Source organism: Ornithorhynchus anatinus, chromosome 5 (assembly GCF_004115215.2).
Source record: "Ornithorhynchus anatinus isolate Pmale09 chromosome 5, mOrnAna1.pri.v4, whole genome shotgun sequence".
NCBI lineage: Eukaryota > Metazoa > Chordata > Mammalia > Monotremata > Ornithorhynchidae > Ornithorhynchus > Ornithorhynchus anatinus.
Window position 1 is genome coordinate 46,603,325 of NC_041732.1, and position 23,640 is coordinate 46,626,964.

At 43.9% G+C, this 23,640-nt stretch overlaps 1 protein-coding gene across 2 annotated transcripts in view; it reads left to right on the top strand.

Moving 5' to 3' along the window:
- Positions 1–1,597: 1,597 nt before the first annotated feature.
- ADPGK (ADP dependent glucokinase) overlaps positions 1,598–23,640 on the top strand; it is a 159,483-nt gene continuing 137,440 nt past the window's right edge. For both annotated transcript variants that reach the window (XM_029065761.2, XM_029065760.2), the window contains exon 1: positions 1,598–1,740. The gene's annotated coding sequence lies outside the window, so the exon portion shown is untranslated. The remainder of the gene's footprint in view (positions 1,741–23,640) is intronic.

The window sequence follows — 23,640 nt, forward strand, 5'->3', positions numbered from 1 at the left end:
GTGGTAGGGGCATACAATGTGGGAGTCAAATGAAGGGAAGATGAAAGGAGGGGATGACAGAACAAGGGTGACATTGGGAGGCAAGGGGTAGATCAATTCCCCATTTCCTGAGGCCCCTTCAGGAAACAGCAGGGGAGAAATCTCCTAGATAATGTCACCCCAGCAACAGGGATGGTGTTTAATTCCTATCTGTGTATTCTCACCTAGGGCTCAGTAAAGAGCTCTGCACACAGCGACCACTTAATAAACACTATTACTACTACTTTTTAAAAAAATGGTATTGGCTAAGCACTTACTATGTGCCTGGCACTGTACTAAACAATGGCAAATGTTGGTATTTGTTAAGCACTTACTATGTGCAGAGTACTGTTCTAAATGCTGGGGTAGATACAGGGTAATCAGGTTGTCCCACGTGAGGCTCTCAGTTAATCCCCATTTTATGGATGAAGTAACTGAGGCACAGAGAAGTTAAGTGACTTGCCCATAGTCACACAGCTGACAAGTGGCAGAGCCAGGATTCGAACCTATGACCTTTGGCTCCCAAGTCCAGGTTCTTTCCAGTGAGCCACGCTGCTTCTCTTATAAGATAATCAGGTTGGACAAAGTACCTGTCCTAGACAGTCTTAATCCCCATTTTACAGATGAGGTAACAGGCACAGAGAAATGAAGTGATTTGTCCAGGGTCACACAGCAGACAAGTGATGGAACTAGGATTAGAATGCAGGTCCCCTGACTTCCAGGCCTGAGTTCTTTCTACTAAGCCATGCTGCATGAGTCGGGTCTCCGTGATGGTAAGGAAGAGAGAATCTGCCAAGAGCAGATCAGTGATGAAGGGTCGATTTGTACACGATGGAGCAAGAAGTCCACAGACCCCCGCCAAATAGTGTCCTGGGGGGAAGGGTGGTAGACAAGGAAAGGAATGTGGAGAAGCATTGTGGTCTAGTGGATAGAGCACAGGCCTGGGAGTCAGAAGGACCTGGCTTTTAATTCTGGCTGCACCACTTATCTGCTATGTGACTTTGGGCAAGTCACTTCACTTCTCTGGACCTCAGTTCCCTCATCTGTAAAATGGAGATGTGGACTGTGTCCAAACTGATTAGCAAGTATGTACCCCAGTGCTCTGCACACAGTAAGTGCTCAATGAATACGATTGACTGTTTAGTACAGTGGCTGGCTCTTAGTAAGTGCTTAACAAGTACCACAAAAAAATGAGGTTTTAGTGATTTAAAGTAGGGCAGGGTAAGAGAGGTAGTAGGTCAATAGGACAGAGATATGAAGAAGGCAGGAAGAGAGCACAGGAAGGAGATACATAATGTTCTCTCAGTATAATAAGCAGTTGAGACCCCAATAACCTTTCCAAGGTGCTGACCCTTTCAAAGGCTTTTTCTTCTCTGGGTAGTTCACAGGTGGGTCGTCTTCAAGACCATCTCCTGCCTGCAGAGGTTCTGTGGCTCAAGTGGTCGGAGCAGCTGATTTCACGTGGGGGCAGGATCAAATCAGCTGGTCTCCATGACGACCTACTCCTTCGGGCCACGAGGATCTGAAGCTCAACTAGGCGGGGCTGGTGCTGAAGAAGCCTGAGGGCTGTAGTTCTCCTGCTCGTTCTCACGTGGGAGAGATTTGAACAGTAGGGCTCCTGTGCCCTTACTGACCGACCTAGATGTGGCAGTGGAGGAGTGTGAGTCGGAGCTAATTCACATTCCTGACATGGACCGTGATCATTCTGAGATAGCCAAGAAGGTAAGCCCCTTCTTTCTTCCCTTCATTGCTTCCTAAAGAGAGAGCGCCTGTCTTTCCACACCCAGGGGGATCACTCGAGCCCTGGCCCACGTCCTACCTCTGGCCTGGAATGCCCTCCCTTCTCCCCTTTGCCAAACTAGGATACTTCCCCCTTCAAAGCCCTACTGAAAATTCACCTCCTCCAGAAGGCCTTCTCAGACTGAGCCCCCCTTTTCCCCTAATCCTCCTTCCCTCCCCATTGCCTCGACTCCCTCCCGCTGGTCCACCTCCCTCCCAACCCCACAGCACTTGTGTGTGTATATATGTACATATTATTCTATTTATTAATAATGTGTATATATCTATAATTCTATTTATATTGATGCTATTGATGCTTGGTTACTTGTTTTGTTGTTTGTCTCCCCCCTTCTAGACTGTGGGCCCATTGTTGGGTAGGGATTGTCTCTATTTGTTGCTGAATTGTACTTTCCAGTCACTTAGTACAGTGCTGTGCACACAGTATATGATTGAATGAATTTCAGTGATCCTGTTGAATTTATAGTTGACTGCTTCCTAGTTGACTTGCACCTCAGTTTCTGGGGCTGAGGTTGCTTTGGGTCAGTTTTCTACTCCACCCAGCGAGACAAAAGAGTGATTTTAGTTGGCTACAGCCCTGATATCTGGAAATAAGTGAACTATAGTTAATCTGCTCTTCACCTGAGGAGGGAAGAGAAGGAGATGTGTGTATTTGTGCCGGTGGGTGACCTCATTGTCAGCCCGTAGTGTGTAGAAGTATTTTCTCACTAGTGTAAATTGGTCATGGTGCCCCTACTTTCTCATCCTTCCCTGCAGTATCCTCAGAGGAGATCTCCTCCTTCCTTGCAAGTGCCACCCCCTCCACCTGTGCTTTGGACCCCAGTCCCGCTCACTCATAAAAAACTATTGCCCCTTCCCTCCTCCCCTCCTTAACTTCTGTGTTTAACCATTCACTCTCCAATGGCTTCTTCTCTGCCTTCAAACATGCCCATGTCTCCCCCATCCTAAAAGAACCCTCTCTCGAGCCCACTTCCCCTTCCAGTTATCGCCCTATCTCCCTCCTACCCTTCCTTTCCAAGCTCCTAGAATGAGTCGTCTACACTCGCTTCCCTGAATTCCTCAACTCCAACTCCCTCGTGGACACCCTCCAATCAGGCTTCCTTCCCCTCCACTCCACTGAAACTGCCCTCTCAAAGGTCATCCGTGACCTCCTTTCTGCCAAATCCAATGGCTCCTACTCCATCCTAATCCTCCTCAACCTCTCAGCTGCCTTTAACACGGTTGACCACCCCCTTCTCCTCCATACTTTATCTCACCTTGGCTTCACAGACTCTGTCCTCTCTTGATTCTCCTCTTATCTTTCTGGTGTTTATTCACGGGCTCCTCCCCACCCCCCACCCACTAACTATAGGGGTTCCTCAAGGGTCAGTTCTTGGTCCTCTTCTGTTCTCCATCTATACTCACTCTCTTGGTGAACTCATACGCTCCCACGGCTTCAACTATCATCTCTACGCAGATGACACCCAAATCTACATCTCCTCCCCTGTCCTCTCCCCCTCCCACCAGGCTCGTATCTCCTCCTGCCTCCAGGATGTCTCCATCTGAATGTCTGCCTGCCACCTAAAACTTAACATGTCTAAAACTGAGCTCCTTATCTTCCCTCCCAAACCCTGTCCGCTCCCTGACTTCCCTGTCACAGTGTACGGTACCACCATCCTTCCTGTCTCACAGGCCCACAACCTTGGTGTCAAACTCGCCTCAGCTGGCTCATTCACCCCACAAATCCAATCTGTCATCAACACCTGCTAGTCTCACCTTTACAATATCGCCAAGATCCACCCTTTCCCCTCCATCCAAACTGCTATCGTGCTGGTACAAGCTCTCATAATATCCCAACTGGATTATTGAGTCAGCCTTCTCTCTGATCTCCCTTCTTCCTGTCTCTCCCCGCTCCAGTCTATTCTTCATTCCGCTGCCCGGATCATCTTCCTACAGAAACGCTCTGGGCATGAAACTCCACTCCTCAAAAACCTACTGTGGTTGCCTATCAACCTTCGCACTAAACAAAAATTCCTGACTCTTGGATTCAAAGCTCTCCATCACCTTGCCCCCTCCTACCTCACCTCCCTTCTTTCTTTCTACTGTCCACCCCATACACTCCGCTCCTCTGCCACTCACCTCCTCACAGTCCCCTGTTCGCACCTGTCCTGCCGTCGACCCCTGGCCCACATCCTCCCGCTGTCCTGGAATGCCCTCTCTTCCCCTCTTCAAAGCCCTACTGAGAGTTCACCTGCTCCAGGAGGCCTTCCCAGACTGAGTCCCCCTTTCCCTCTGCTCCCCCTCTTCTCCTCCCTCTCTTCCCCCTTCCCCTCTCCTTAGCACTGTGCTCATTTGTATAATTTATTACCCTATTTTGTTAATGGGGGTATATCTCCTTGATTCTATTTATCTTGATGATGATGTTTTGTTTTGCTTTGTTCATTCATTCATTCATTCAATAGTATTTATTGAGCGCTTACTATGTGCAGAGCACTGTACTAAGCGCTTGGGATGAACAAGTCGGCAACAGATAGAGACAGTCCCTGCCGTTTGACGGGCTTACAGTCTAATCGGGGGAGACGGACAGACAAGAACAATGGCACTAAACAGCGTCAAGGGGAAGAACATCTCGTAAAAACAATGGCAACTAAATAGAATCAAGGCGATGTACAATTCATTAACAAAATAAATAGGGTAACGAAAATATATACAGTTGAGCGGACGAGTACAGTGCTGTGGGGATGGGAAGGGAGAGGTGGAGGAGCAGAGGGAAAAGGGGAAAATGAGGCTTTAGCTGCGGAGAGGTAAAGGGGGGATGGCGGAGGGAGTAGAGGGGGAAGAGGAGCTCAGTCTGGGAACGCCTCTTGGAGGAGGTGATTTTTAAGTAAGGTTTTGAAGAGGGAAAGAGAATCAGTTTGGCGGAGGTGAGGAGGGAGGGCGTTCCAGGACCGCGGGAGGACGTGACCCAGGGGTCGACGGCGGGATAGGCGAGACTGAGGGACGGCGAGGAGGTGGGCGGCAGAGGAGCGGAGCGTGCGGGGTGGGCGGTAGAAAGAGAGAAGGGAGGAGAGGTAGGAAGGGGCAAGGTGATGGAGAGCCTTGAAGCCTAGAGTGAGGAGTTTTGCCATCTGTCTCCCCCGTTTAGACTGTGAGCCCATCATTGGGCAGGGATTGTCTCTGTTGCCGAATTGTACATTCCAAGTGCTTAGTAGAGTGCTCTGCACATAGTAAGTACTCAAATACTATTGAATGGATGAATGCTTGAGCAAGAATTCTTGACTTCCTTTGTGGAGGAGATCAGGAGTGAGTTTTTATGTGTTCTAGCAACTTCTGAGGTCCTTTTTTTCTCTGTGTGGTGGTGCCATGCAAAGTTGATGGGCAGTGGGCACCAGCAAGGGGTTGATATAGTGCCATCCCTGACAGGAGCATTATGAAGTGTATCTGTGGTCTTTGCCCGTACCAGTGACCTGCTGGCAGAATTGAGGCTAGAATCCAGGCCTCCTGATTCCTAGTGAAGTGTTTGTTCCACTAAACCAAAGAGCAGGCCCAATATTTTGTACAGATATTCATGGCTCAGTGGAAAGAGCACGGGCTTTGGAGGCAGAGGTCATGGGCTCGGATCCCAGCTCGACCACTTGTCAGCTGTGTGACTGTGGGCAAGTCACTTAACTTCTCTGCGCCTCAGTTACCTCATCTGTAAAATGGGGATTAAGACTGTGAGCCCTACATGGGACAACCTGATTCCCCTGTGTCTACCCCAGCGCTTAGAACAGTGTTCTGCACATAGTAAGCGCTTAACAAATACCAACATTATTATATTCAGACTGCTGAGCGAAACTGTTGCTTTTTCAGCGACCAAGCAACCAATACTTTAATAATAATTTTAGTATTTTTTAAGCACTGTTCTAAGCATTGGGGTAAATATAATCTATTCAGGTTTGACACAGTCCCTGCCTGACATGGGGCTGTCAGTATTAGTCACCATTTTACAGGTGAATTAACTAAGGTACAGAGAAGTTAAGTGACTTGCCCAAGGTCACACAGCACACGTGTGGCAGAGCCAGGATTAGAGTCCATGTCCTCTGACTTCCAGGCCCGGGTTCTTTCCCCTAGGCCACACTGCTTCTGTAGACCACCTACTCACATCGAGGGCTGGTATGAAGCATGGTATAATAATATCATTTTATTATAGACCACCGTTTTCTCAAAGGAGTTTCATTGCGAAGGATGAACATATTCCCTAAGATCGAAGGACACTATGACAGAAGAAAAGCCCAGGAACACTGGTTCTTGTCAAAATATAGGGAAATGAACAAGACAAATAGGGAGAAGCCTTGGGTTAGAGAGCTGTCACTGGGCATACCCAGACACGGATGGGGAAATAGAATTGAACAGCTCTTCCCTCAGGTCAGGATTAATCTTTTAACTTGTCCCATCCTAGGAGAACAGGTTCTCTAAATGAAATTAATGGTTGGCAAATTTGTAATAAAGAAAAGGAAATATGTCTTCCCCACTTGCACAGTTAAGCTGCTGCAGGGGATGATTGTGTCAGAAATGCGCCTGGATTGAGCAAGGGTTGGGTGACTTTTATGATCATTAATATCGTTTAGAGTTATACCAAGTGCAAATCATGATACAAGCTGGCTGCCTAGAGGGGTCAGGAGAGGCATTTTTCCTCAGGACTTCATGATTGGATAGTTCTGTCATGGAAGACTTTGACCCTTTCCAGAAGCATCAGGTATTGATCACTGACCTGTTGGAGAATACATAATAGGGAAAAAAACAGACCATTTTCTTTGTCACTGTGTGCTTATCTGGCACTTCTCTGAGATCTCCCCTACTTAGATAGGAATTGGTCCAGGTGTTGGGCTGCTCTGATGTGCTGATTGAATTGATAATACCTGAGGCTGGGAGTTTTATCCCTTTCTTTCATTAAGTCCCTTGAAAATGATTGTTCCTCCAATCTTTTTTCCCAATGGACAAAGGGAGATAACAATGCTTACCTGGTGACTGGGTACTGGGAGGAGGCTGAGTTGGCAACTGATTAAATTAATTTTAAGGATTTTGATTTATATGTCACTTTTTGATTTATATGTCAATTTTTATATATTTTGATTTTGGTTCTTCTGAAAGGCAGCTACAGCTTCTGAAACAGGGCAAAGGGACCAAAAAAATGCCTCCACCCTCACTCACCAGATAATAAACTGACAAACATTTGAAGGTGATACAAGAATGCATGACTGTTGTACAATAGAAAATCAGTTATTTATACCAACTGGGACTGGATCAGGTGCACACAGAGAAGCAGTCTTGCCTAGTGGATAGAGCACGGACTTAGGAGTCTCAAGAATCTGGGTTCTAATCCTGACTCTGCTGTTTATCTGCTGTGTGACCTTGGGTAGGTCACTTCACTTCCTCTGTGCCTGATACCTCATCTGTAAACTAGAGATTAAGAATGTGAGCCCCAAGTGGGTTAGGGACTGTTTGTACCCCAGCACTTAGTATAGGGCCTAGCACATAGTAAATGCTTAAGAAGTACCTATTATTATTATATAATTGAAAGATAAAACTGAACATAACTGGATGTGGCTATCTTGCTGGGCAGTCAGTTTGTTAGCCAACTATGTTTTTTGTTTTTAATTAGCCAAAGTAGCCTCAACTTGGAGAACAGATCATTTGACTGTTAAGCTTTCTGCAATATATGGGAAATGTGTATGGAATGCCAGAAATGTACTGACACTTTATACAGCAAATGAATATGGACAATGCTCCCTTCCCTCAACTTGCTTGCAATTTAAATTAAACCAGTGTATTCATATAGGATCTGTAGCAACCAAATTTTCAACAGCTTGGTGAAGAGAATTGAGAAGATTATCTAGATGACATAGGTCAAGCCCCTGCTAGGAATGCTGTTTTCTTTTTTCCTGACTTATCTAGACAATTGACACTGTATTCTACTTTGGCTTGGAAATGGAGATTTGGATATACTGGAAATGGAGTTTTGGGATTGAGGGGGAGAAAGGCAGTATGGCCTAAGTGGAAAAAGCCTAAGCCTGAGAGTTAGGAGACCTGAGTTCTAGTGCCACCTCTGCTACTGGCCAGCTGTGTGACCCTGAACAAGTCATTAAACCTACTTGTGCCTGAATTTATTCATCTGTAAAATGGGGATAAGATCAAGGAGATCCTATGTGAACCCTGTACAGGGCAGGTACTGGATCTGGCCTGATTTCTCCCAGTGCCTAGCAGATAGCAGTCATTTAAAAATACCATAATGTCACAACATTCCTACAAAAACTCAAACATGTCAGCCTAGGTTTTGTGACCCCTGAGGACTTTATCATAAGGCACACCCTTGCAGGGCTCTGTCTGAGCAGCCTCTGTTCCAGTCATAGAACACCCCCCCCCCCCCCCCCCCCCCCCCCCCCCGGTCTGGAAGAGGAAAGCCCTTGGGAGCCCAGCACACTCCACACTTGCTTTTCTCGGGAGCCTCCCCACATTTCAGTCAGCCATTTTGGTTTTTGAGGCCTGCTGGAGCAGCAGTTCCCTGGCAGCAGTGACTTCTTGCCCAGAGGGAGGAGTCCAAGTGCCTAGTACAGAGCCTTGCACACAGCACTCAAATGCAATTGAAGGAGGAGACTTGGAAGGACACTAAGTTGTCTTGTTTGTAATTGATGACTTGAATGATTAATCAACCAAGACAAGTTCCTACGCCACACTTAGCATAGTTCTAAGCACTAGGCCTGTTGTGGGAAGAGATTGTCTCTCTTTATTGCTGTATTGTACTTTCCAAGCACTTTGTACAGTGGTCTGCACACCGTAAGTGCTCAATAAATACGATTGAATGAATGAATCGGTAGAGTACATTAGAATAAATAGATACGATCTCTGCCTTTTGAGGAACTTACAATTGAGTAGGGGAGACAGTGACTCAATTTAGACCAGAAGAAATAGGGGGCTCTGCATTTCCTGAGGGCCCCCTTTACCCAAAGAGGCCCCTTTACCCAGAGATTTCAAGTCCTGGGTCCCCATAAAAAAGCACTTTCCCTTTGTATTGGGGTGAAGTACAGAAAGCCTTAACTACATGCTCAACTCCAGATTCAAAGGAAAAAAATAAACATCAAGACCCTAGGACTTAAACTTCAGTCCCACTTTACTAGGCCCTTGGAATGGTTACTCATCTACATCTCAACTTTGCTACAGTATATAGGATTTGTTTTATAGCATCTGTTAAAATTCTCCTTTACACCCACTCCGCTACTTTTCCCTGGAGACTCTCTTTACCCTCCTTCTACCCAACTCATCCATTAGTTGCCTCTTAAGCTCTAAGTTCGGGGGATACTTTTAATATCCCATTAGATGTCTTTGCGTTGTTTATGGAGCCTCAGTACAGCTGACTTCATACCTTGCACTTCTTTAAAAGCCTGACAGTAAAATGGAGTCTTAGAAGGGTGAATTGGAAGGAGTGTATTCAGGGCCATTCCGGTATGTGGCTATATCATCAAATAGCTGGAAGCTACCATTTTAGTCAGTATTTGCGAAGTCATGTGAACTAAAAGGTTAATCACATCCAGAAACAGTAGCAAGAAATCTGATAATGGCTATGTAATGCAGCAAGGCAAATTAAAACTTTAAATGTGTCCCTGACATATTTCCTGGTTATTACTTCAATCGATAACCAAGCTTAGGGATTAAGTGCTTAGCTGATGGTACTTGAGATCACCTACTGACTATTGCTCTGAGGACACAGTATAGCCTCATTTGTAAAGGGAACCAGATGATTCTTTAAAAATCTTTTTGAGAGTGAAATTCCGGAGACAGAAAATAACTCATGCCGTAGTATCTAACTCTAGAAAATCTGACTATAGACCCCTAAGATGACGAGGTTAGAGGTTATTTTTATGTTTCCTCGCAAACGGACATTAGAGCCATTCAAAGTGAATGCATACAGTGGATTTCTCCCACTCCACCGAAACACCACACAGGCTTTCAAAGCCCAGTCACTCATCATTCAATCCATCAATGGAATTAGTGAAGCGCTGTGGCCTAGTGGAGAGACCACTGGCCCGAGAGTTAGGAGGACCTGGGTTCTAATCCTGGCTCTGCCACTTTACTGCTGTGTGATCTTGAGCAAGTCACTCAATTTCTCTGGGCCTCAGTAACCTCACTGGTGAAATAGGTATTAAGAATGTGGGACAGCGACTGTGTCCAACCTGATTAGCTTGTATCTACCTCAGTGTTTAGTACAGTGCCTGGCACATCATAAGGGCTTAACAAATACCACTTACTATGTGCTGAGCCCCATACAAAGCACTTGGGAGAGTACACTATAGTTGGTCGACCTGTTTCCTGCCCATAATGAGCTTACAGTAGCTCATGAGAGATACAGATGTTCTGCATGCCTGCCTATCTCAACCATCTGAACCTCAAATATCTAAGCTCCTTGTGGGCAGGGAATGTGTCTGTTTACTGATATACTCTAAACACAATAAGTGTTCAATAAATATAATTGACTGATTTAAGGGTCCCCATCTACCATACTCTTAACTCTATTGTTCTCAGGGCTTTCCGGTAATATTCACCATCCCTATCGTAGAAAGGGAGCCTTACCACTACCACTTTGTTAGATTAGCTGGGTAGGCTGTGTTGGCTTTCCCTTTTACACAAGTGACAACTTGGTCCCCGGAGGTGGAACCGGCTCCTCCTCTAGGAACCTCTCCAGGGAACCTCCCGGTGACAGCTTTTGTTCTCCCAGTTCCCTTCTGATCGTCTGTGCTGCATGCCTTCTTTCTCCTTCAGATTTCCTCAGAGGAACTGCTCCGTAAAGAGAATATTACATTCCTATTCCTAATCTAAACCGGGCATTCAAGCCTAAATAAGGAAAGATTAATCACAACTGAAGGGGTGGATATTTTTTTCCCCTCTGAGCTTTGTAAATTCCATACCTCCTTTGTTTCACTGCATTTCTCCTTAGCGTGTAGGCAGCACTGCCAAAACGGCAGTAATTCTCACATATAAACAAAAGATGCTCCGTGCTGCTACAAGGTCTACAGAAATAACAAATGAGAAGTGATGGAATGGGTGTTACTATTTTTTTTTTCACCCTGAAACACACAGTCCTAGATTGTACTATTAGAGACACTGGACTTCATTCATAGGCACATTTTCTCTTATAAACAAGTCACATTTTTGACTGAAATCTTTCATGTTTGTTCTCAACCTAAAAGACATTTTTGGCGGGGGGGTTTGGAGTTAATTCCATGAGTTATGGGAATGAGAAAAATAAACCTTGCTGGGCTACCCATAGGGATTTTGCACAGAAATAACTCAAGCAACAAAACTATAAAACTTCAGACATAACGTGTGGCTAATCCCCTGAGACCAATAATGTCCACATAAATTAGAATAAAAAGGTGAAAGACAGGAAAAAGTTAGAAGCCATTTCGATATCATTTTTTCACACCTGCACAGTTTACAACTAAGACTAGGATTTTAGGTAAGAATACTAATACCCCAGGGCAGAGGTGTAGGGAGCCATCAGGTTTGCAAGCTTTATTGGGTTAGGAAATTCAGTCTCTGAAGCTCTAATCCAAGGATCTCTGGAGTCTAGCTGCAGTTCTGCCTGAAGGCCGAGGATCAATCAGTCATTTGTATTAAGTGATTACTATGTGCTGAGCACTATACTGAGCGCTTGGGAGAGTACAGTATAACAGAGTTGGTAGACATGTTCCTTGTCCACAGTGACTTTACAGTCTAGAAGGGAAGACAGTTGCTAATATAAATCATGGATATGTACATAAGGGCTGTGGGGCTGAAGGAGGGGTGAATAATAGAAGCAAGTCCAAGTGCAAGAGCGATGCAGATGGGAGTGGGAGAAGAGGAAATGAGGGCTTAGTCAGGGAAGGCCTCTTGGAGGTGGGGGGGAAATGAACTAAATGACCTCTAAGGTCCCATTCAGTCCTGTGGCTATATGATGTTTCTATAAAACTTGCTCCAGTGTGTTTATTGTGCATCCAAACCCAGAAAAAAAATGTAGAAGGCTGAGGATATCTACCTTGTGCAAGGAGTGAGTCTTACTAGAGGATGAAAAGTTAGCAACTGGGCCGTTTTATATCTCTCCATCTGCTTATACAAAATTAATCTTAGAGGGGACATACCTGAATTGGAAAAGGTACATAAAAAATAGTGCAAGTAATAGGGTTTATTAAGGGCTTACTATGTGCAGAGCAGTGTACTAAGTTCTAGGAGAGAATGTGCATAGAAGGGCTCAATCTAAGAGAGGCATCCAGATTGAAAAGGATTAGAAGATTTCATATGAGGAATATAGCAGATTTCATATGGCGACTGAATGGAAAGACTAGAACTCTTCAATAGGCAAAGTATGAGAGGGGCAGGACTGAAATTTACAGCGTCATGAGGGATGTGGATAAGGCCAACATTAATTATGGTGAACTAGCACTAGGATGAGGGGGCAGCCACTGAAGCTTGAAGGTGGTAGGTTAAAACAAAAGAAAATGAAATGCCTTTATACATAGTGAGTAGTAAAACATATGGAATTTGTATCCTCAGGAAGCTATGGGGCAGAAAATCACTAGACTAAAGAGAGGTGTGGGTGAGTTCATGGAGGTGATGCTTAAGTCATAACGGGTTAACGTTAGGAATGTAGAGGGGAAAAGTTGGGATGAGCGAAGGCATACCTAATCAATAAGATCGACATTAAGGAGGAAAACCATCCTGGGGTTGCCCTAGTAATAATAATAATATGAGAAGCAGAGCGACTCAGTGGAAAGAGCCCGGGCTTGGGAGTCAGAGGTCATGGTTCTAATCCTGACTCTGCCACTTGTCAGCTGTGTGACTTTGGGCAAGTCACTTAACTTCCCTGTGCCTCAGTTCCCTCATCTGTAAAATGGGGATGAAGACTGTGAGCCTCACGTGGGACAACCTGATTACCCTGTATCTACCCCAGCGCTTAGAACAGTGCTCTGCACATAGTAAGCACTTAACAAGTACCAACATTATTATTATTGTCACATAGTAAGTGCTTAACAAATGCCATCATTATTATTTATTATTAGTATTTTACACGTCCTATGAGCCAAAGTACTGTGCTAAGTACCAGGATAGATAATGAAATCAAACACAGTCCCTGCCATACATGGGCTCATAGTCTAAGAGATGGGGGAAGTAGGTATCTTATTCCCATTTTACAAATGAGGAAACTGAAGCACAGGGGTTAAGCAAATTGCCCAAGATCACACAAAGACAGTGGCAGAGCAGAGATTAGAACCCATGTCTCCTCACTTTCAGTCTTATGCTTGTTCCACTAGACCATACTGCCTCTGGTTGTATGTCCCATTGGAGCCACATTGACTTGCTCCCTTTATTCATCCCCACCTCCCAGCCCCACAACACTTATGTACCTATCTGTAATTTCATTTGTTTATGTTAATGTCTGTCTCCCCTTCTAGACTGTAAGCTTGTTGTGGACAGGAAATGTCTTATATTCTCCCCAGCACTTAGCACAGTCTTCTGCGCACAGTGAGAGCTCAATAAATATAATTGTCTGACACTATGCCTTGCTAAGCATGATGTAATGATGTCATGTAGGAGTCCATAAATGGTATGATTGTCTCTTTGCTACCAACTGTTTAAAGGCTTCATTTTGTTTGGTTCTACCACCCAAAAAGATTGCTGACCCCTGGCTCACTGATGGTCAATTAGTGGAATATATTGAGCACTTCCTCTGTTAAGCACTTGTGAAAGTACAGTATAACAGTTGATAAATGTGATGCCTGATCACAAGAAGCCTACTGTCTACAGGAGTAGACAAACATTAAGGTAGATTAGGGATAGAGGGAATAGTATAAGATTATTTACACAAGTGTTGTGGGGCTGTATCAAAGTGCTTAAGGGATACACAACCAGGGTCATAGTCAATGCAGAGGGTAGGGTTGATGGGGGGGAAATAAAGGGCTTACTCAGGGAAGACCCCTTTGAGACGTGATTTAGGAGGGTTTTGAGAATGGGGAGAGTGGAGGACTGTTAGATGTAAAGCCTATACACTGTCAGCTCCTTGTGGACAGTGAACGTATCTACCAACTCTGTCATATTGGACTCTCCCAAGCTTAGTACAGGGTTCTACATGGAGTAAGTGCTAAAATACTTACGATATGAAGGTGGAGTTCCAGACCTGAAGGAAAACAAGGACAAAATGTCGGTGGTGGGATAGATGAGACTGAGGTACAGAGAGTAGGTTGGTGTTAGGTGAGTGAAGTGGAATGAATGGGTTGGGTTGCAATAGATCAGCAAGGTTAGGTAGGAGGGAAAGAGCTGATTAATAGGGAGTTTCTATTTGTGGAGGTGAATGGACAACCACTGGAGGCTTTGGAGGAGTGAGGAGAGGTGGGCTAAATTGATTTTCAGAAAAATATGGGCAGCAGAGTGAAGTTTGGACTGGAGAGGGGAAGATATAGGATGTTGAGAGGTCAGCAAGGAGGCTGATGCAGTGATCAAAATGGGAAATGGTGAGTGCTTAGATCAGTATGGATGGAGAGGATGGGGTAAATTCTACAGATGTGAAGGTAAAACTGACAGGATTTTGTGACAGATTGAATGTGTGGACTGACAGAGATAGTCTAGGATAATGCCAAAGAGGTGATTGTTTGAGGGGTCAAGCATGGAAAGGCCTGCTCCTGCCGCAACCCCACCTCCCAAAAGATTCTAATTTCAGCAACCTGAGCAAAGATGGGGTATTCCCCTTCTTTCCAGAGGAGAGGGAGTTTGGACCCCAGCTTTCCCACTATCACATTCAGGTACACTCACATAGAACTAAACCAGGCTTCCACGGCAATAATGACAGGAGAAAGGCATAAGCATCAGTCTCTACCTTTTGCTACCCCTGGCTGCCTGTCCTGGTCAACCCAAAGCCTAAAAGAGCTAGCAGAGCAGGACGTCTGGGCAGCCTAATAGGGGAGAGGGACATCATTGGCTGGTGAAAATAAGGCAGTTGGTAGCTGCCTTGACTTCCCGCCTCCATCAACTTCTATAGACTCAGTGCTGGGAAGCCTATGAAACCATGGCTGCATCTGGCTATGACTATCCTTTGCCACCCCCTCCCCCCACCACGTTGCTGCTTTTTGTACAAATCTGTACCAGATTCAATGAGACACATAGGTCTGTGAGTCCTTTACATTCAGCAGACCACTGCTCTCCCCATCTTCAAACCTCTTCTAAAATAACATCTCTCCACCTATATTCCCCCACAACTGCCACTTCAGCACTTCTGTTTCACATACCTTGGCTACTCACATTGTCCTCTACTGCCCCTCTGTAGCATATCTTTATACTCTGTTCCTTCCCCCTACCTGTAACTTATTTTACTGCGTATTAATGATGGTATTTGTTAAGCGCTTACAATGTGCCAGGCACTGTTCTAAGTACTGGGGTAGATACAGGGTAATCACGTTGTCCCACATGGGGCTCACACATTTAATCTCCGTTTTATAGATGAGGTAATTGAGGCACAGAGAAGTTAAGTGACTTGCACAAGATCACACAGCAGACAAGTGGCGGAGGCCTTAATTGTATTCAATCCTCTGACTCCCAAGCCCATGCTCTTTCTACTAAGCCACGCTGCTTCTCTTATCAGTAGATTATAAACTTGAGGACAGGGATTGGGTCTACTATCATTCAGTCATATTAAGCACTTAATGGATGCAAAGCACTGTACTAAGCTCTTAGGAGAGTACTATATAAGAGCTGGTGGGTACGTTTCCTGTCCACTGTGAGCTTACACCCTAAAAGGGGAGACAGATTTCAATAACATGCTCCTGGATGCATACTGTGAGCTCACTGTGGGCAGGAATGTGTTTGTTGTACTCTCCCAAGCACTTTACTAGGCACTCAAATACAACTGAATTAATATAAGTAAATTGTCTTATGCTGTCGAGTCATTTACGACCCATAGCAACTCCATGGACAGATCTATCATAAAAGTTACAGATATATATACATATATATATATACATATATATATATATATATATGCTGATGTGGCTGAGGGAGGGGTGAATACTAATGCTATTGTGCTTTCCCAAGTGCTTAGAATGGTGTCCTGCACCCAGCAGGTGCTCATTAAATTCTACTAATTGGTTGATTGATTCTGAGTGTCTCTGTGACTGCATTTTTTTTATGAACATATCTGACCAGATCACAGTGTATGTGTCTATTCTGGCTCTCTCTCCTTTCAATCTCTTCATCTCTTTCTCCTGCCTCCCTCTCACCTGGTTCTTTGCCTGCATTTCTATCCCCCTAGACCAGAAGCTCGTTGTGGGCAGCGAATGTGACTGTTGTTATATTGTATTCCCCCAAGTACTTAGTACAGTGCTCTGTACAGAGAAGCAGGGTGATCTAGTGGATAGAGCACGGCCTGGGAGTCAGTAGGTCATGGGTTCTAATTCTGTCTCTGCCACTTGTCTGCTCTGTGACCTTGGGCAAGTCACTTCTCTGGACCTCAGTTACTCTTCTGTAAAATGGGGATTGAGACTGTGAGCTCCACTTGGGTCAGGGACTGTGTCCAACCTGATTTACTTGTATCCACCCCAGTGCTTAGAACAGTGCCTGGCATATAGTAAGTGCTTAACAAACACCATTATTATTAGTTGTAGTAGTAAGTGCTCAATAAATATGATTGAATGTATAATTAGGGTATTTGTTAAATACCTACTAAAGACTGGGATAAATACAAGGTAATCAGATAAGGAACAGTTCCTGTCCCATATAAGGCTCACCATCTAGATAGACCAAAAAAACAAGCATTTAATCCCCATTTTTCAGATGAACCTAAAGCACAATCAAGTTGTAACTTGCCCAAGGTCACAAAGCCGGCAGGTGTCAGAGCCAGATTTGAACCCACATCTTTCTACCCTGAGGCCTTTGCTTTTTCCATCAGACCTCTCTGTTTCTCATCTCTCTGTATGGCACTGTCTGATCCTCTAATGTACACTTCTCTCCGACACATGCAAAATGTGGATCTCTGTACTAGTGATATAGAATGTGAGTATCACCAATAAATACATATTCTAATAGCAAAAACCTCTTGATATTCCTTGGGTTCAGATCCATCTTGACTTTTCATTTCTCTCAGCAGCTGAGCTTTGCATAGGAGTGATGTGTGCAGTCTAATCTCACACCTTGTCCTGGGTTACTGAGGTTCACAGTAGGGAAATAATAGTATTTATTTGTCAAGTGCTTTAAAGTGACATGGCATCACTCAGACCTATTTGTTCTGGGATTGGAAGCTGTTGGTAGAATGCTTTACAGAACTGGTGATAGTAATTGCATCAATGCTAAATTGTCCAGCTATTCCATCACAGAATACTAGACTGCTGGCGACCTTTTTGAAGAAGCTGATCTTGCAGAGACATTTCCAGAATCCTAGTACACAGGCAATATCAAAAGCCTTGAGCCGAGTGAAATGAACTGTTGTTAAACAAATGTGTTTTGTATCTTTAATAATGACCGGTCCATAATATTTGAGGGCGTTTTTTTTTTCCAACAGTATTCAAACATTTGTGTGTCAAGCACTGTTTTAGATCCAAGTTTTTATCAGGTTGGCCATAGGTCTTAAAGGTGTTCTTTTAAAGGTGTTATGACCATAACCTTTGAGAGTTTTTTTAATGGTATTTAAGCACTTTACTGTGTGTCAAGCATTGTTCTAATCCCTGGGGTAGAAACAAATTTATCGGGTTGGGCACAGTTCCTGTCCCACATGGGGCTCACAGTCTAAGTAGGAGAGAGTAGGATTTAATCTCCATTGAGAGTTGAAGCTTTCAGACTTTTAATTTAAAGTGTAATTTGGCTCTTGTCTGACTGATTTTGAAACTAGTCTTATTTTTAAGGAGTCTGTCAGTTGAATACAATTAAGGCTGTCCCAGATGAATTGGGATTGCTGGTCACTTCAGCAAAGAGACCATTGTGACTCTGCCTGCATGTTCCACTCCAGTTTGTAGCAAACTGCCCTTTAGCTGCCCGTCTGCCTTTTAAAATGTCAACTGTTTTGTTCTCACCAAGAATAGCTCTGTGGTTGGGGGTGAGTTTCAATATTGTATGCTGCCTTGGACCAGTAAACTAAGGGGAAGCTGACAGAATTAATTGCAGTTTAACAATAATAATAATTAAAAAAAAGCAGGACATATAAAACCCAAGGGAGCTAGTGGATTCCCTAAAAGAATGATGTCTATTCATCACAGGAAATTTATAAACAGAAGCAAGGCGGGAATGTGATCTTGGAAGAGGCAATAAAAGCCTATGGCGGCCCCGCAAATATGTGATGTCTTTTCACTAGATTTTCTCGTTAGTTGGTGGAGATAGAAATTTCTCCAGCATCTTAGTGGTGAAAGGCACTGGAAAGGAGAAGGAATGGTCAGAGGGGGAGAGGTTGGAAAGAAGGGCTTGACCCTGAAATCATTTGAAATTTAAGTGGAGAGAATACAGGCCAAGAAAGAATGGAGACTAAGGTATCACTTTTGAAAGCTTACGTGAGGACACTGGGCAGTGCTGAAGGTCATAATAAGTGGGAGCCTCTATACCAGGGATTTGCTAGAAAGAATCTTTCTTATAAGGCAAAAATGCAATTAATTAGCTAGGAAGGACACCAAAACATATGCAGTGAGGCCTTCCTAGCTATCTAATTATTTGTGTTTTTGCCTTATAAGAGATTCTTTTTCTTTTTTTTTTTTTCAAATTTTCAGACAGAGCCACTTTTGCATACAGAATCAGTTTTTCTCATACATACACTACAGGTGAAATTTAGCTTAACAACTTGCAGAGAAAGTCATTCTATATATGAGACACATAACTCAGTCTGAGTTCCTGAAATTAGATGGTTGGCCCTCCTGGCTACATAGTCTATGCCATAAAAGTGAGTTATTCTGTTAGGACAAGAAGGCCAAGTAACACCACCAGATCAGGTTAATTAGTTCAGAAAAAAATACACTCATTTTGAAGTTATCTGGACTAGGATTACTGTCTTTTCCCTGAGAATGGGCCAGATATTTTCAGCCTAATGTAGTGGTTCCCAGGTTCTTATTGAGCACAGCCCCCATAAAATGACTTAATTCAGGCAAAATCTATCTGTGTGTATGTGACGTTATGCCAGAATTAAGTAAAATGGGGATTAAGACTGTGAGTCCCAAGTGGGACTTGGGCTGTGTCCAACCTGATTACCTTATACCTACCCCAGTGCTTAGTACAGTGCATGGCACATAAGTGCTTAACAAATACCATTTAAAAAAAAGCCAAATCATTGCTTCCATCATTTCCCTATATTTAACTGAGGATATGACCATTGCTGGCCAGGAAAGTTTAGGAGGGTCCAGAATGCTTTGGCACTTAGTGCAGATGAGTCAGGCAAACCACAAGGAAGAGACCCTCCCAGGGGCCTGGCAAGTGGGAACTACAGGGAGCTGGGGGCATTCGGGACTTGAGAGCAATGCATCCCAGAATTAGTCTATTAGTTTCTTTGGAAGCTGCATTTCCTCTCTGACTAGCAGAGCCATAGAAAACCAAGTTTACTACTAAAGAATATCTTTAGCAGTGGGAGAATCCCACTGTTTGGGATAAAATAAATCTGACTTTCAGTTGTCTCATAAAATTCCCTACTTATTGTACTGAGACTTTAAATAGGCCTGAAACAAAAGAATATTCTCAGGAATGGGGGTGAAAAATATATTAAGCACTCTCCTGAATTTTCAGCTTGCCACATATATCAATATTGTAAAGTATTATGCTTTTTAAATGATCTATTCCAAACCTGTTGTTAAATAGTTTAATAATTCCAATTGGCTAGGAATGTAGAAATATGATTCGCTTACCATAAGCTGTGACTCTTAAAATATTGCAGTTTCCCAAAGATTTCCCCCACCAGAATATTCGTAAAACAAATAATGGGACACCAAAACATATGCAGTTAGGCCTTCCTAGCTATCTAATTATTTGTGTTTTTGCCTTATAAGTTATTTTACATACAGTAGCTGCACCTATCTGCCCAAAGTAGGCAACACTATCAGAAATTGTCCATTTTATTGCTTAGCTTTGTTAGAGCTGTATTTCCCTTTTCACATGAGCTTCCATTACTGAGTGATAGGGCTAGAAAGGCTCTCCAGAGGTGGTCTAATCAATTCTCCTACCTCCAAGATGGACCACTGTTTAAATCATCGAAGACTGATCATGCCTATATGACTCCTCAATCTCATGCAAACAGGATTGTGTCATCTCTCTTGGTAGCCCATTCACAAAGCTCACAATCTTTACCCTTTCTGAATAACTAACCTAAACCTCTCTTTCCGCTGTTTAATCCTCTTCCTCTGGTTCTGTTCCCGGTGGAAATAGAGAACAGCTGCTTACCATCCTTCAGGAACTCAGATCTGAACGAACTCATGTGGTATTTCAGACCTGCAAGAGGTCTGGTTGGGGGGGATGGAGGGATGGGAGAGGAAGAGCCAGGAAAGTGAACTGGGAGAGGGTGAAGAGGGAGGCAGGGAGAAAGGAGGACTTAAGGGAAAGGGACTCCAAAGGGAGGGAGACATGAGAGTGAGGGATAAATGAGGATCTCTTGGGCCTTCCCCAGATATAAATCAATTGGTAACCACTTTTTCTGGAATGCCGCCCTATATTCCTCTTCCTGCTTCAGATGATGATCTACAGATGGACAAAGCCTGAATTAGGGAGGGTGTGTGTGTGTGTGTATAACTATATCTACAGATTTATCCATAGATATATAGGTAGATAAAATATACTCCACCCTCTTTGTCTATTTTAACACGTTAACAAATGAGTGGAATTTCTTCTATTGAACCTGCTTGGGTTAAATTGCTACTTAATTCCTCATCCGAGTTGAAGAAATTCACCCATGTTTCATTCATTTTATCTGGACTTTCACATTAACTGGATTGTGCAGCAAAGCTAAACCAAGATACCCAAGGCTAAACATTAACAAGTATTAGTGATAGATTTATTTCTTTGTTTCAACTGTTTGGAGCCTTAGGGTCCTGAACTTTTTTAAAGAAATCCAAGGCCAAGTCCTTTGATACATGTCAGGTGAGTCAGTCAATTGTATTTTTTGAGTGCTTACTGAGTGCAGAGCACTGTACTAAGCGCTTGGGCGAGTACAATGTAGAAAGTCATTCCCTGCCCTCAACAAGCGTACAGTCTAGAGGATTGTATTTCACAGCTCAGAAGCAGAGTAGAAGCTTAAGAAGGAATATAAGAAGTAACCAAACTTTCATATGGAGTATGAAGAAAGCACAAGTATCAGGAGAATTTCAGCTCTGTTATACCCACTTACCCTCAGCGTCTATACAAACAAGCTGATAGTAGAGGGCTGAGAAGAATTATCTGACAGATTAGGAAACCACCGGTAGCACTTTAATTTATGCCCATTTGCACCTTCTACTATTTAAGGACTTATTCACAGATGGATCTCTGTTCTCTTTTTTTTTTTTCCCACCTATCAGTAGGCTACTTTGTCTCCCTGTTAAGTTCCTTCAGGACAAGAACTGACTTTTCTATCTCTAATCTACACTTCCAAATGCTGTGCTCTAAATTCCAGGACTACCTGGGTGGTCCACAGAAAATACTACTGATTTCAAAACTCAAGCCTATCCTTTGAATGCTTTCACCTAATCCATTGGGTCTTTTTGAGCCTCTTACATTATGCAGGGCACTGTACTAATATCTGGGAGTCGGAAGACCTGCATTTTTATTCCCAACTCTGCCACTTGCCTGTTATATGACCATGGGCAAGTCATTTAACTTCTCTGTACCTCAGTTATCTCATCTCTAAAATGGGGGTAAAGTACTAGTTCTCCCTTCCTCTTTGACTCAGAGGCCCATGAGGTACTGTAGGTGACCTACTTATATTGCATCCAAGACTGTACACTGCTTGGTGCATAGTAAGGCCTTAACTTTTATCATATTGAAGACACTTTTGCTGGCTCCAAGGAATTTACACTCTAACAGAGGAAAAGGAGAGACAGCCAGGCATTGCATACGTGCAGTGGGGACAGAAACAGTTACGAACATAGATACAGCGGCAATAGCAAGAGTAGGGAAAAAATGGATAAATGGCCTTTACTTTAACTCCACTTTCCAAAAGGGAAGTCCTTCTCCGATCCTGACTGACTTCTCCGATAACCCCTCTCAGACACTACTGAGCTTTAGCTCTTCTGGAGCCAGATGTTCAAGCCTTGGTTTTTTCCTTTCAGCCACCAGGCCTATTGCAGTAATGACATGCGGAGCGGTTTCCTACGGCGTGGTAGGATGGAAGATGCTGACACGAGTATCTCGGTTTCGAAGTGAACTGTTGGTTTTCTGAACTTTAGTGAGCTGCTGTGACTTCTGGCAGCTCCAGCCCCACTGAAGCAGGGTTGGGGAGGAATTGTGCAGCGGAACTCTTCTTTCTCTGTCTGCCATTCTGAGAATCATGAGCTTTAAAGGATCATTAAACATAACTGATGCCTGCTCCCTCTCCTTGACACACAGTATATTCCTCCTTGTGGGGAAACTGTTTCACTTAGTTTCTAATTAGAGTGCATCTTCAGATTGAAACCCCATGTGGGAAAGCAAAGTACTTTTAGCAACAATATGGATTGTGAGGAAGAAGAGGAGGGTAGATAGGTTGATAAATCTTCAGGCGTTACGTAACCTCAGAGATAGCAGGCAGGGGTCTAGTATTGAGGGCTGGAGCAAAGACTCCTTGTAGAAGTTGAACAAAAAGCAACCCAATTTGGCCATTTTGATTTCTAAACTGTTGCTGCCAAGAATCCCCTTTGGTACCTAATAAAGGGTGTATGTGGCAGAAACAGACACTGGATTTAGGTCCCTGCTCTCTACAGCTTCTCTCCCACCTATTCCAATTCCTTTCCCTCCAAATATACTCCGTGTTTTCTCCCCCTCAATCCTCCTCATCTCAGTATCTAATTGATTCCACTCCTTGCCATGTGGCAGCATCCCTGGCCCGTGAAAGTCTTCCACAATCGTGCTATGCTCCCGCATTGCCTCAGATCCCACAATTATGGAACTTCCCTTCTGCCAGTGCAGGTGGGCTGGTTACTGACAGGATCCCTCACACTAGGTGCTGAGCAACTAGAATCAATTACTCTGCTTTGCATATGGCAACACTGAGACCCAAATGGGGTAGATAATTGGCTTCCCCAAGATCATATTGTGAGTCAGCAGGTATCTGGGAACTGATTCAAAGTTTGCCGACTGCAGTCCAGGACCGATCTCGCACGTAGCTGTGCTGTTGCTTGAGCCCCTCTCGGGATGGGCTAGTTCCCCAATATTACAGGGCTAAATTTAAATGAGAGATGAAGTGACTTGCCCCAGGTACACAATGGAGAAACAATGTTGGAGAAAGAACAGGGATCTAAAGAAACTTATTTCTGAATTAACAGCCAAACACCCTCCATACTGTGCCACTGAATTATTTTACTTGTAGCATTACTTTGTACTTTTCTCTCAGAAGCTTGATTTATCTCTGGGGAAGAAAGCCTTCCGTGAAACGGCAATAATTCCTTTTGGCTACAGGGTAGATATTTAACATGCTAGTTGATGGAAGATGACTCAACTGTGTCTTTCAAAATGCAGAGTGTGAAAGGGCCCACTGGTGTGATCTGTGACAGACAACTCCGAGGAGGCTAGAGTATCTGGGAATCAGCACTCATGACTTCATCTTCTTCCGAATGCCAGGCACATCACAGCACAGAGACATCGGTTTCTCTTCAGAAGGCGGACCAATGCCCCTAGATAGTTCTGCGTATGTCAGAGGTCAAGCAGCCTCCTTGAGAG